The 11,668-nt window shown below is 44.7% G+C and overlaps 1 protein-coding gene across 1 annotated transcript in view; it reads left to right on the top strand.

Annotated features, from left to right (window-relative positions):
• The first annotated feature begins 5,227 nt into the window (after nucleotides 1–5,227).
• LOC124605563 (patched domain-containing protein 3) overlaps nucleotides 5,228–11,668 on the top strand; it is a 404,372-nt gene continuing 397,931 nt past the window's right edge. Inside the window, exon 1 of the mRNA XM_047137336.1 lies at nucleotides 5,228–5,585. The gene's annotated coding sequence lies outside the window, so the exon portion shown is untranslated. The remainder of the gene's footprint in view (nucleotides 5,586–11,668) is intronic.

Genomic DNA, 11,668 nt, shown 5'->3' with positions numbered 1-11,668 from the left:
TTTTTCTTGTACGTTGGGACACTTTACACATATTTTTCAGGGGCAAACTAAAAATTTCCGTTTTTGTCGTTGTGTCATTTTTCTTGCAGTGGTGCGACATGTCGAGTGCTGTTTGCTTTCAAAAATTGTGGTTAACAAACCAAGTGAAAGTAGATACGCTACTTCTTTACTGGGAGATCAGAAAGATCGCGAAGAGAACAGCTGAGCGGTGCAACAAGAATGAAAATTTAGGAAATATGCAAAATATTGTTACTGGAAGACAACTGAAATACTAAGCAGAAAGCAAGGAGCAAGCTTGCAGCTAGCGGAACGCACAAAATAGATGATCTGGAACTCGTTCGTCATAATCCGCATGTTAGTTCCAGAGAAATTACGAGAGCCTCTGGAATACGCCAGCCTAGCATGGGCCGCGTTTTGCTTGCATATGGCTCTGAGCACTATGGAACTCAACAGCTATGGTCATCAGTCCCCTAGAACTTAGAACTACTTAAACCTAACTAACCTAAGGACTGCACACAACACCCAGTCATCACGAGGCAGAGGAAGTCCCTGACCCCGGCTTGCATATGGCTTCCATCCGTAGCATGAGCCACTTCAACAGCAGCTTAACCAGCGAAATTTCGGAAAACGCACGGAACCCTGTGGTAGGCTCTGAAGCAACATCAGGATAGTAGTTTCCGTTCGAAGACTTTCTTTACCGATGAAGCTGCTTTTACAAATCATCGAATACTAAACGCAAGAAATATGCATTATTACGCCTTTGAGAATCCGCATTGGCTGAGGCAGGTTGGACATTAGAGTCAGTGGAGAGTGAAAGTTGCTTGTAGGATTATACTGGAGAATACGTGAAAGGTTCTTATTTCAGAGAAGAAGTCTTAACGCGTAGAAGATACACACGATTCCAGGAACTGCCACCTGAAATATGTAGATGTATGTGGTACCAGCACGACGGGTGCCTGGCTCACTAACCGCTTGCGGCTAAAAAGCGCCCACGAAGCTCTTTCCTGGTCGCTGGGTAGTACATGAAGGTATTATCAGTTGGCCTGCAAGTTCACCTGATTTGACTTCAGGGTGAATGATTTTCGCTGAGGTAATCTCAAACATGGAGTCTATAAACAACTTCCCATTACCCAAGAGGATTCAAAAAGGTCGTACCTTTGCATCAGGCGCAACAATACCTAATGTATCTTTTCATTCTGAAGTCCTTGCATCTCGGAGTGCAAACGCGCTGCAGTAGACGGTGAGCATTTCGAACGCTTTGTGACGCAAACGGAATTTTGTGGAAGTGTTTAAGTGTTTATAACTATATTCTTTGATGATTTCTTTTTGTTGTTGTCGCTGATGTATTTTTCATACCTTGACATTATCTCTAGACGCCAAGTTATTATTAACCATTTTTATGCCTCAATTCGCTGAAGAATTTTGGCGTACGCCTTTCTTTCGAGACCCTGGCGGAAGCAAGAGCACAACTGTAACAGTAAATAACTTGAGTCATCCTTAGTCACCACGTCTACATCTACATCTACGTCTATACTCCGCAAGCTACCTCGCAGTGTGTGCCGTAGTGTACTTTGTGTACCAGTGGGTATTTCCCTTGTTTTTCCTTTTCCAGTCGTGAATGATTCTCGGGAAGAACGAGTGTTGGTAAACCTCTGTCTGGACTCAAATCTCTCTGATTTTATCCTCATGGCCGTTTCGCGAGATATAAGTGGGAAGTAACAATATATTGGCTGACTCTTCTAGGAATGTTCGCTGTCGGAACGTGAACAGTAAGCTACACCGTGATGCAAAACGCCTCTCTTGCAATGTCTGCCGCTGGAGTTGTCTGAGCATTTGTCGCTTGCGCGCTTACCAAGTGAGCCTGTTACGAAACGTGCTGCTCTTCTTTGGATCTTCCTGTTTCTGGTGCTTGCCTTACCCGCGACTAATTTTGTGTGGTCGCTTCATTTTATGTCGTTCCGCACGCACGCTCAGAGATGTTTTATGGAAGTAAATGCTTCCAGTGATTGTTCTTGCAGTCGTATAATCATACAATAACGGGTCTTTCTGTCTAGGTATATGCAATACGCTACACTTGAAACTTCCTGGCAGATTAAAACTGTGTGCTGGACCGAGACTCGAACTCGGGACCCTTGCCTTTCGCGGGCAAGTGCTCTACCATCTGAGCTACCCAAGCACAACTTACGACCCGTTCCCACAGCTTCAATTCTGCCAGTACGTCGTCTCCTACCTTCCAAACTTGAAAGGTCCTGAGTTCGAGTCTCGGTCCGGCACACAGTTTTAATCTGCCAGGAAGTTTCATATCAGCGCACACTCCGCTGCAGAGTGAAAACCTAATTCTGGACGCTACACTTGTTTATGCTGAGAATCAACTGCCACTTAATTGCCACTTCCTTTGCCTTCCAATTGATGTGTTGGTCTAACCACAAGTAGTCAAGTGTGATTAATATCTGTTTAATTTAAAACTTTCCTCGAATTTTGCGCTTTTGCATGATGATACTTCTAGCTGCGTCAACAACCAGACGCGACTATTAAGTACAACACGAACTCCCGCATAAGACAGCAGTCGGCTCCATGTTCAAAGCAGATAAATCTTAAGTTCTAAATGCTGTAAGCAGCAAAAATTACTAGAGTTCCATTTGAAAACGCGAAGTTGATTCTGATATGTTATTAACTTAGCTATGAAAACAGAATAAGTGTCATTCAGTGGGGACTTTTCAAAATTTATTTCGGCATCTTAAACAAGTATGGAAATGTCTAAGGCGAACAGTTTAACTGGATCAACCCGTATATGAAGGCAAGTGATTTATACAGGGTGTTTCACGACTCCTGTTAGAGGCTTACAGGGATTGCAGAGGAGCCTTAGTAGATACAGTTTTGACGAGGAACCCATAGCAGGAAATCTACTGTTTGGATGTAAAATAATTTTGATGGTCGGATCACTTTCAAATCTCCCACTGCACGGTGCGCACACGGCGGCGACGTTAAGCTTTGACGTGTGCGCTCAACGGGAGCTCATAGCACGGGCAATATTACGAGTACTGCTGGTCGGGTTCTCCTCTGCGTGACGACGGACATCCTCTTCGAAGTGGAGAGCTTGGCGCGTCCGTAGAGGTCCACAGTCAACCCCTCCCAGACGCAAACGTGCCAATTTCTTCCATACATTGTTGTAGTCTGACGTGAAAGATATGTGGTTTCACAATTACGAGATGGACCGACGACGGCGCCCTATTCATAGCTTATGCCCGTACCACGAGAGGGAGATTTGAAAGTGATCCGGTGTACAAATTTATCATATATGCAATCTGTATAATTTTGGTCATGGGTTCCTTATCAAAATCTTATTTACTAAGTTCCCTCCAGAAAATCTAGAAGCCAGTAGTAGGAATTGTGGAGCGACATGTATAAGAGTGGACGCAGTATCTACACTACTGGCCATTAAAATTGCTACACCAAGAAGAAATGCAGATGATAAACGGGTATTCATTGGACAGATATATTATACTAGAACTGACATGTGATTACATTTTCACGCAATTTGGGTGCATAGGTCCTAAGAAATCAGTACCCAGAACAACCACCTCTGGCCGTAAGAACGGCCTTGATACGCCTGGGCATTGAGTCAAACAGAGACTGCATGGCGTGTACAGGTACAGCTGCCCATGCAGCTTCAACACGATACCACAGTTCATCAAGAGTAGTGACTGGCGTATTGTGAAGAGCCAGTTGCTCGGCCACCATTGACCAGACGTTTGCAATTGGGGAGAGATCTGGAGAATGTGCTGGTCAGGGCAGCAGTCGAACATTTTCTTTATCCAGAAAGGCCCGCACAGGGCCTGCAACATGCGGTCGTGCATTATCCTACTGAAATGTTTCGCAGGGATCGAATGAAGGGTTGGGCCACGGGTCGTAACACATCTGAAATGTAACGTCCACTGTTCAAAGTGCCGTCAATGCGAACAAGAGGTGACCGAGACGTGTAACCAATGGCACCTCATACCATCACGCCGGGTGATACGCCAGTATGGCGATGACGAATACACGCTTCCAATGTGCGTTCACCGCCATGTCGCCAAACATGGATGCGACCATCATGATTCTGTAAACAGAACCTGGATTCGTCCGAAAAAATGACGTTTTACCATTCGTGCACCCAGGTTCGTCGTTGAGTACACCATCGCAAGCGCTCCTGTCTGTGATGCAGCGTCAAGGATAACCGCAGACATGGTCTCCGAGCTGTTAGTCCATGCTGCTGCAAACGTCGTCGAAGTGTTCGTGCAGATGGTTGTTGTCTTGCAAACGTCCCCATCTGCTGACTCTGGGATCGAGACGTGGCTGCACGATCCGTTACAGCCATGCGGATAAGATGCCTGTCATCTCGACTGCTAGTGATATGAGACCGTTGGGATCCAGCACGGCGTACCGTATTACCCTCCTGAACCCACCGATTCCATATTCTGCTAACAGTCATTGGATGTCGACCAACGCTAGCAGCAATGTCGCGATACGATAAACCGCAATCGCTGTATGCTACAATCCGACCTTTATCAAAGTCGGAAACGTGATGGTACGCATTTCTCCTCCTTACACGAGGCATCACAACAGCGTTTCACCAGGCAACGCCGGTCAACTGCTGTTTGTGTATGAGAAATCGGTTGGAAACTTTCCTCATGTCAGCACGGTGTAGGTGTCGCCACCGGCGCCAATCTTGTGTGAATGCTCTAAAAAGCTAATCATTTGCATATCACAACATCTTCTTCCTGTCGGTTAAATTTCGCGTCTGTAGCACGTCATCTTCGTGGTGTAACAATTTTAATGACCAATAGTGTATCCCTGTGCTACATTTGAAATGTTATTACCTACATACAAACTGTTTCGTCGTGCAGAGTTCTTGAACTGGTGTTTCTTCGGGAACTACTCTGCCGCATCGTTTAAGACATTATGGTCGGTAATACGAGGAGAGAGACCTCACGCTTGGCCGGCGGTCCTGGGAGCGGCTACGAGGGTAGCGTGCCGGCTGTGTGGCATCCCAGCAGGTGCCGTGCGTGGCCGTGTAGGGACGGCCTCAAAGCGCGTGCATCGCGGGGCCCGGCCCCGGTCCCCCCCGGCTAGCGACCCCCGGCAGCCCCCCCTCCCCTCCCCCGCTCGCCAAGTGGAGGGGGACCGCAGAGAGAGTCCGTCCCGGCCAGCGCTGTCGGCGCTCATTCAGTCGCTCTAAGGACCTCCGCTCAGGACGAACAGGACGCACGCGAGACGAACGCCCCGCACGACACGCTCCGTCGCTCTTCCACCTCTTCGCGACTCCCGGCCGGTCACCCGCTACCGGAAGCGCGGCGGTACACTTAGCTAGTCATCGAACCCAGTGTCCTTCCCCTCGCGGTTAGCTACTCGGGAGCCAGCCGTCTGAGAGGAGCACAGGGGCCCTCGTGTGCGAACGCCGGTATGCTAGCAACGCCGGCCTGCAGTTTCGGATAAGGTGCGCAGCGATCTTTGCGCGAGAACCGCCGCTCCCAGAGGCCTGCGCTGCCGCTGACCCACTGGACTGCCGTCGAGGCGCCACTTCCGCGATCGCCGTTCTGAACGAGGTATGTCCGCTCTGCTGCGCTTCGCAAGTTGTCTTCGCCGCCTCTGCTGTTACGGTTCATAGCCTCTATCTGTGGTCTGGATATCTATGCGACACTGACTCTCTCAGAACGACTCTTCCGCTCTGCAACTGAAAGTTCCGATTTGTCAGGAATCTCAACAGATATATCTACACCTACAGCACGAGGCCACCTTATGGTGTGTGTGGCGGAGGGTACATTATTTACCAGTGCACTTGCCCCTTTTTTTACTGTGCCATACACGAATGATGAGCGGAAAGAATGGTTTTCGGTAGTCCTCCATCTGAATGTCGTGAGCTGTTTTCGCCGTAAAAGTTATGCTCAGCAGTCTCTAACACACTCCCAGACTCGATGTCTATGCGATATTATGTCTCTCAAAATGACTCATCCTGCAGCTGAAAGTCCTGATCTAGTACGCACTTTTAATCTTTCGGGAAGTTCAGATATCTCTCTGTATTTACCTCTACATTTAGAAGCTACCTTATGGTGCGCGGCGGAGGATACTTTGTGTTCCACTATCACCTTCCCCTCCCCCGACTCACCATTTCCTGTTCCAGCCGTGATGGGTGCGCGGGAAGAACGATTACTGGTAATCCTCCATATCAGCTCCTATCTCTCAAATTTTACAATCCTAGTTTTTTGTACGTAGTGGGAATCATTATATTGGTCGGCTGTTGTTGAATCATACGCTTTCAGACTATTAACAGTGTCACGAACAACGCCTCTCTTGTAGCTTCTGCCACTAGTGTTGGATCAGCATCTCCGTTATGCTTTCGTGCTTACTAACAAAGCTATAACTAAATGACTACTCTTATTTGGTTCTTCTCTGTTTGACATATCGGTCTTCTCTGGTGAGGGTCAAAATATGCCGAACAATACTCAGGTATTGTTCCTGCTTTTGTAATATTCCTGCGACTCTTTGTAACACATTTTTCTGGTTGAATCTCCGATCTTTTTATGGGAAATCGATAGCAGGGATTCCATAAGGACTAACTTTTCTTTTGCGAAAATGTCTGTCTTTCGAACTGCATTTGTCCAGCAGAGGTCGAACTACTCCTGTCGGTCGTGGAATAATATTATCAATCCCTGTTTCTTATACTCAGATGATTATTTCTTCCTGTGCGTAAATGTAAAGGAGAATAATAGCTGATCTGGAATCCGAAGAATATCAATCCTTCAATTAACAGTGATTGTAGTCTCAGAGGGGCACGTCTGAGTTTGGTTATATAAAGTCTTGCAATCACAAATTTGGCCACAAGCGTTGGGGGGAGGCATTTTAGACAATATTTAGATCAAGCCGGTAATTCTTGAATTCAGAAGTGAAATATCACAGGAAAAACGGGAACTCAGATAGCTCATCGATAAAGTAACTGGACAATTGGAAGAAGACAAGGAAGCTTCAGTTCGAGTCAGATATCATATATGGTCAGTGTGACACAGAACTTTGATCGGGCCTAAACTGAGTGTGTACGGAGGTCGGCGCGAGTACTCAAAGGTTTCTCTGATTAGAGGTAGGGTCAAAGAAAAGCTGATAAATATGAACTGATGAATGCTTGAAGGAAGACTCCACCTGTTTCACGAAAATCTACATCCGTGAACATAACAGATCGTACGGTGCTACAGATGTTGTATATTAATAACGTGGCCTACCATATTTACAGCAAGCTCAGAGTTTTCGTAGAATGTTCCGTTATCTGAAATGAAGAACTGGCTGAAAAAAGTTGCAGAAGTGTTAGTCAGATCGTAATAGTATGTCAAAGTGGTGCAAAGTTTGGTCACATTCTCCAAATGCTCAGAAATGTAAAACTCGTATCGTATGACTATAGTATCAGCGAGTCACTGTTGGAGTCGGTCAACTCATACAAATACCTCGGAGCAACGCTTCGTCGGGATTGGAAGCTGAAGGATCACACAGGTTCAGTCGTGGGTGAAGCAGATGGTAGACTTCAGTTTATTGGTAGAGTACTGGGAAAATGCAGTCGTTAGCAAAGGAAATTGCTTACAAAACACGCGTCCTAGTATATTGATCGACAGGACTAACATGGATACTGAACGTATACGAAGAAGTGCAGCACTAAGGATCACAGGTTTGTTCGGCCCGTGAGAGAGCGTCTCGGACCTGTCGAGAAAGCTGAACTGACAGACTCTTGAACATCCTTCGAAAACCTATTTACAAAGTTTCAAGTGAGCATCCTATGAATACTCTAAAATCCTCTGGGTATCACTCCAGTGGGGATCGCCAAAACAAGGTTGTATTACGGGGCGCACTGAGGCTCAGCGCTCCATACGCTAACGGAACGGGAAGGGGCCCTGACAAATAGTAAATCCAGATCACTGTGGCTACAGACTGCAGGCATAGATGTAGTTACAGTCATTTGCGAAAAGGAGAGTAAGGCTTAGAGCTTAACTTGTAGGATGTGAGAGTATAAACACAGTTGGACAAGAATGGCGGAGGAATAATTCCTTGTTATTGTTGAAGGGGCCAGAAAATGTTTGTTTCATGTGGTTCAGAGGAAACTTAAATCTTGAAGTTCGGGAGGGGATACGAACTCGAATCCTTCCGAGCGCTTTAACCAGCATGCCACCTCGCTCGTTGTGAAAAGTGATGTACGTCTTTCAGATGAAGGGGATTTTCTGCATATTTATTTCGATGGTTTGAGATGTAAGCCATACTCTTCCGAAATATGACTGTGTTGTCTAAATTGCTTCACTTCTTCACCGGGTGTGAGACTATTAACTTCTATGGCTCGTTCCAACTGTGTGTCTTTATGTTGTACTTCGTAACCACACACTGTTAATGTTTCTCTTTCTTTTTATTTATTTGTTGATAATGTGCTGATCATAATTTTTAGTGGAAGGGTATTTTGCTCACTTTTGAATCACTTAGCTTATATCGTGCAGTGGTATTTATAGGTCCTATTTTTGGCAATGTAATAGTGATAGTGTTATCCTGTGCGACTGTATTTGTAGATTATCTTTCGAACCACAACTTACGAGCATATCTTTCGAGAAGCGCTATTTCTCTCCAAGTTTATAACGTGATGACTACACTGTTGAGCGCCCTAGTTCCAATCATACATCTTAGTTTCTAAATCTACAGCGTCACGACTCTAGCATTGACCATAAAGAACAATTAGGAATTGTAGAGTGTTAGGAGAGCGAACGCATGGTGGAGAACAGACTCTTGATTGAGTTTATAGTACAGCAGGTCACTGTCCGCAGGGCCTTACCTCTGTATTTTATTCACTGTGGTTGTAGAATTTAAAAAACGGAATTAGGTAAGTTCGGGAAGAAAATCATCTTCAAAGCCTTTAATATCAACGCAATTTTCATGCAGTACTGAAATTAGTAGAGGAAACAGCTGCTAAAAGCTGAGTTATCTCGTCGAAGTCCCTAGTCAAAGGGAAGTGTATGACAACATAAATCAAAAGAGTAGTTGTGAGTTTACTAGGTATCCATGAATTTCTCAGATTGTTTGATGGAAAGCAGTAAGAAGCACCCTCAAACACACGAACACCATATTACTTGTTAAGTTTTCGTATCATGTGTAACACTGTCTTTTCAGGATCTGGAGTTTAATTCTATATCTAAGCAGAGCGTCACTGGCAATATATCATCTCAACTTTTTGATAATGGTTACAATACGAATCGACTCTCAGATTCCTAAAATGACCGTTCCCAGTGGTATAATGGGAAACATAATTGTAGTAGTTACCACGGGAGTTAAGCGCAGGCCAGAGAGCATTTAAGTGGCACAAACCAAAAGTATCCTAACGCAGAATAAAATTCATTTTTCATAATGCGGTGTACAGGCAGCGGTTGTCGTACGATCTTCAGCGCTGATATGGCAACGACTCCCTTCACGACCGCACATTTTAGGTCTTCAGGGATGAGTGACATGGTTTTACAGTAGTAACGAAGCCCTTTTTCTGCACTAGAGATGTTTAAAACCTCATCACCCACTCCTGATGTAAGCGTTCTATAGTGTCAGAGGAATGATGGGATCATTTTAATAATACAATAATTATTTTCATTTCTGTTGTAAAATTCATCTTGTGGATCATCTGTAACGGGATAACTAACGATAGGAAGTAAGAAATTTCAGGGGACCATCGCATCTGTGTTCAAATTCTGGGATTTGAGAGGTAGTTTCCTTAAATCGCCAAGGGAAAATGTCAGAGTGATTCCCTTGGGAAGGACACGCCCGATTGCCTTCCACGTCCTTTGCAAATTAGAGCTTTGGCTTTGTTCCTAACGATCATGTCGTAGACGGAACTTTAAAACTTCATTTTTTATGCGAGGACAGTGAATATAGGGTTTATGAGTAAAAATAAACTTAGCTTTCGATGGTTTCGGAACTTAAGGTAATCGAATTCTTCGCTTTTCCCACAGTCCATTACATGTTTACTACAAGAAAGCACACGCATTTCATGAAAGTCACTTTTATATACTACTAGAATCTGCTATTGAAAAAATCTCAGTGTCGTCATTCGGCAAACTTGGATATCGTACACTTCCCGGAATATGGTTGAACTTAGTCGCAGAAAGGTTTATTCAGTAGCAACTTATGGTGGCACACAAAAGCTATCTTTCACACGACGGATTGAAACTGTCGACCACAGTATAGAGAAGACACGTACATCATTTCTTAGCAATCCGCCCATACTCTACACATTACCATGACATTAAATTTGTGGTAAGGTCTTATGGGACCAAACTACAGAGATCATCGGTCAATCAGCCTACACACTACTTAATCTAACTTTAACTTACACTATGGACAACACACACACTCATGCCCGAAGGAGGACTCGAACCGCCGACGGGGGAAGCCGCATCACCGTGACAAAAGAGGCAGAGTGTACGTCTTTTCTGCACCATATACTGAGGTTTCTTCCTGTTTTATTCATGCAGTGAGCGTGGGACGAAATGCTGCTAACATACTTCTGTGTGAAGTGTTATTAGTTAAAGTTTATCTTCTCGCCCTCCTCCCCTCCCCCCCCCCCCCCCCGCCCCCCCCCCCCTCGCCACCGGACGTGGTCGGTGTTTTGGAGACTGGTGAATTATGTTTGTATAGCTATAAGAACCGGGTTTTGGAACTCTCTATTTTCGCGTTATACTGGAGCACTTACACTGGAGCCCTCTATTCAAGATGTCGTTTCACAGAGATTCTCTTTCAGTCACTCGTGAGTGAAACGGGTGTGTGACCTGTTGCGCTGGTCTTGTTTGCACACGACTTTCGTTCCCTGTTGATTCAACACTACGTCCATGCTCGTGCTCACACTCATCAGGAACACTCCAGTACAAGCTGGACGACCGTTTTGAAAGTAATATCTTCCCTCCACAAGTAGTTTGAATCTTTAAGGTTTCGTCCTCAGGAACATTCCAATACATGTTGCACAACAGTTCTGCATGTGCCCTCGTTCCTGGAAAAACTGCAAGTCTGGAGATACCTGCTAAAGAATCCAAGTATATCATTTGATTCACTAACGGCAGAACCTAACTGATTGCTGCACTTCAAATCTGCCGAATTATATTTACAGCAAAATTACAAAATGTGCTACTGATTATTAAAAACTACTTCAGCTATGTTACGACAGGTTTCGTTTGCTCAACACCCTCAGGTTGCCAAGTTTTTCCAAGTCATAACATAACTCGGCAGCCTGAAGATTTTCAACCAATGAAACAGCTCGTAACACAATACACGTTTAATAATACAGCTGAGATGGTTTTTCTTTTTAATCATTAACATTAGTCTCAGCTGTAGTGATCAATGATTTTATTCGACTGATAAGACCAAGGAAACTTCTGTTATTGTATGACTTCAGTATCAGTCTAGGTGAAATTTCAACAAGAAGCATCGTCACATACTCTGTTTTTGCGTTTGTTAATAAACCTGACGACAGTGAACTGGCTATTGGTAAAGGCGACGAAGTCTACAGTATTGCTGTGTTGATAGAAATATATATTGCTTGCCTATGAGAAAATAAATGAAGTGAACTAGGGTACGACGTCCCTAATTTATTCCTAAACGTAAAATATAAAATATCTACTTCAGAAACGTG

The sequence above is a fragment of the Schistocerca americana genome, chromosome 3 (assembly GCF_021461395.2).
Source record: "Schistocerca americana isolate TAMUIC-IGC-003095 chromosome 3, iqSchAmer2.1, whole genome shotgun sequence".
NCBI classification, from domain to species: Eukaryota; Metazoa; Arthropoda; class Insecta; order Orthoptera; family Acrididae; genus Schistocerca; species Schistocerca americana.
This window is presented reverse-complemented; position numbering and strand designations above follow the sequence as displayed.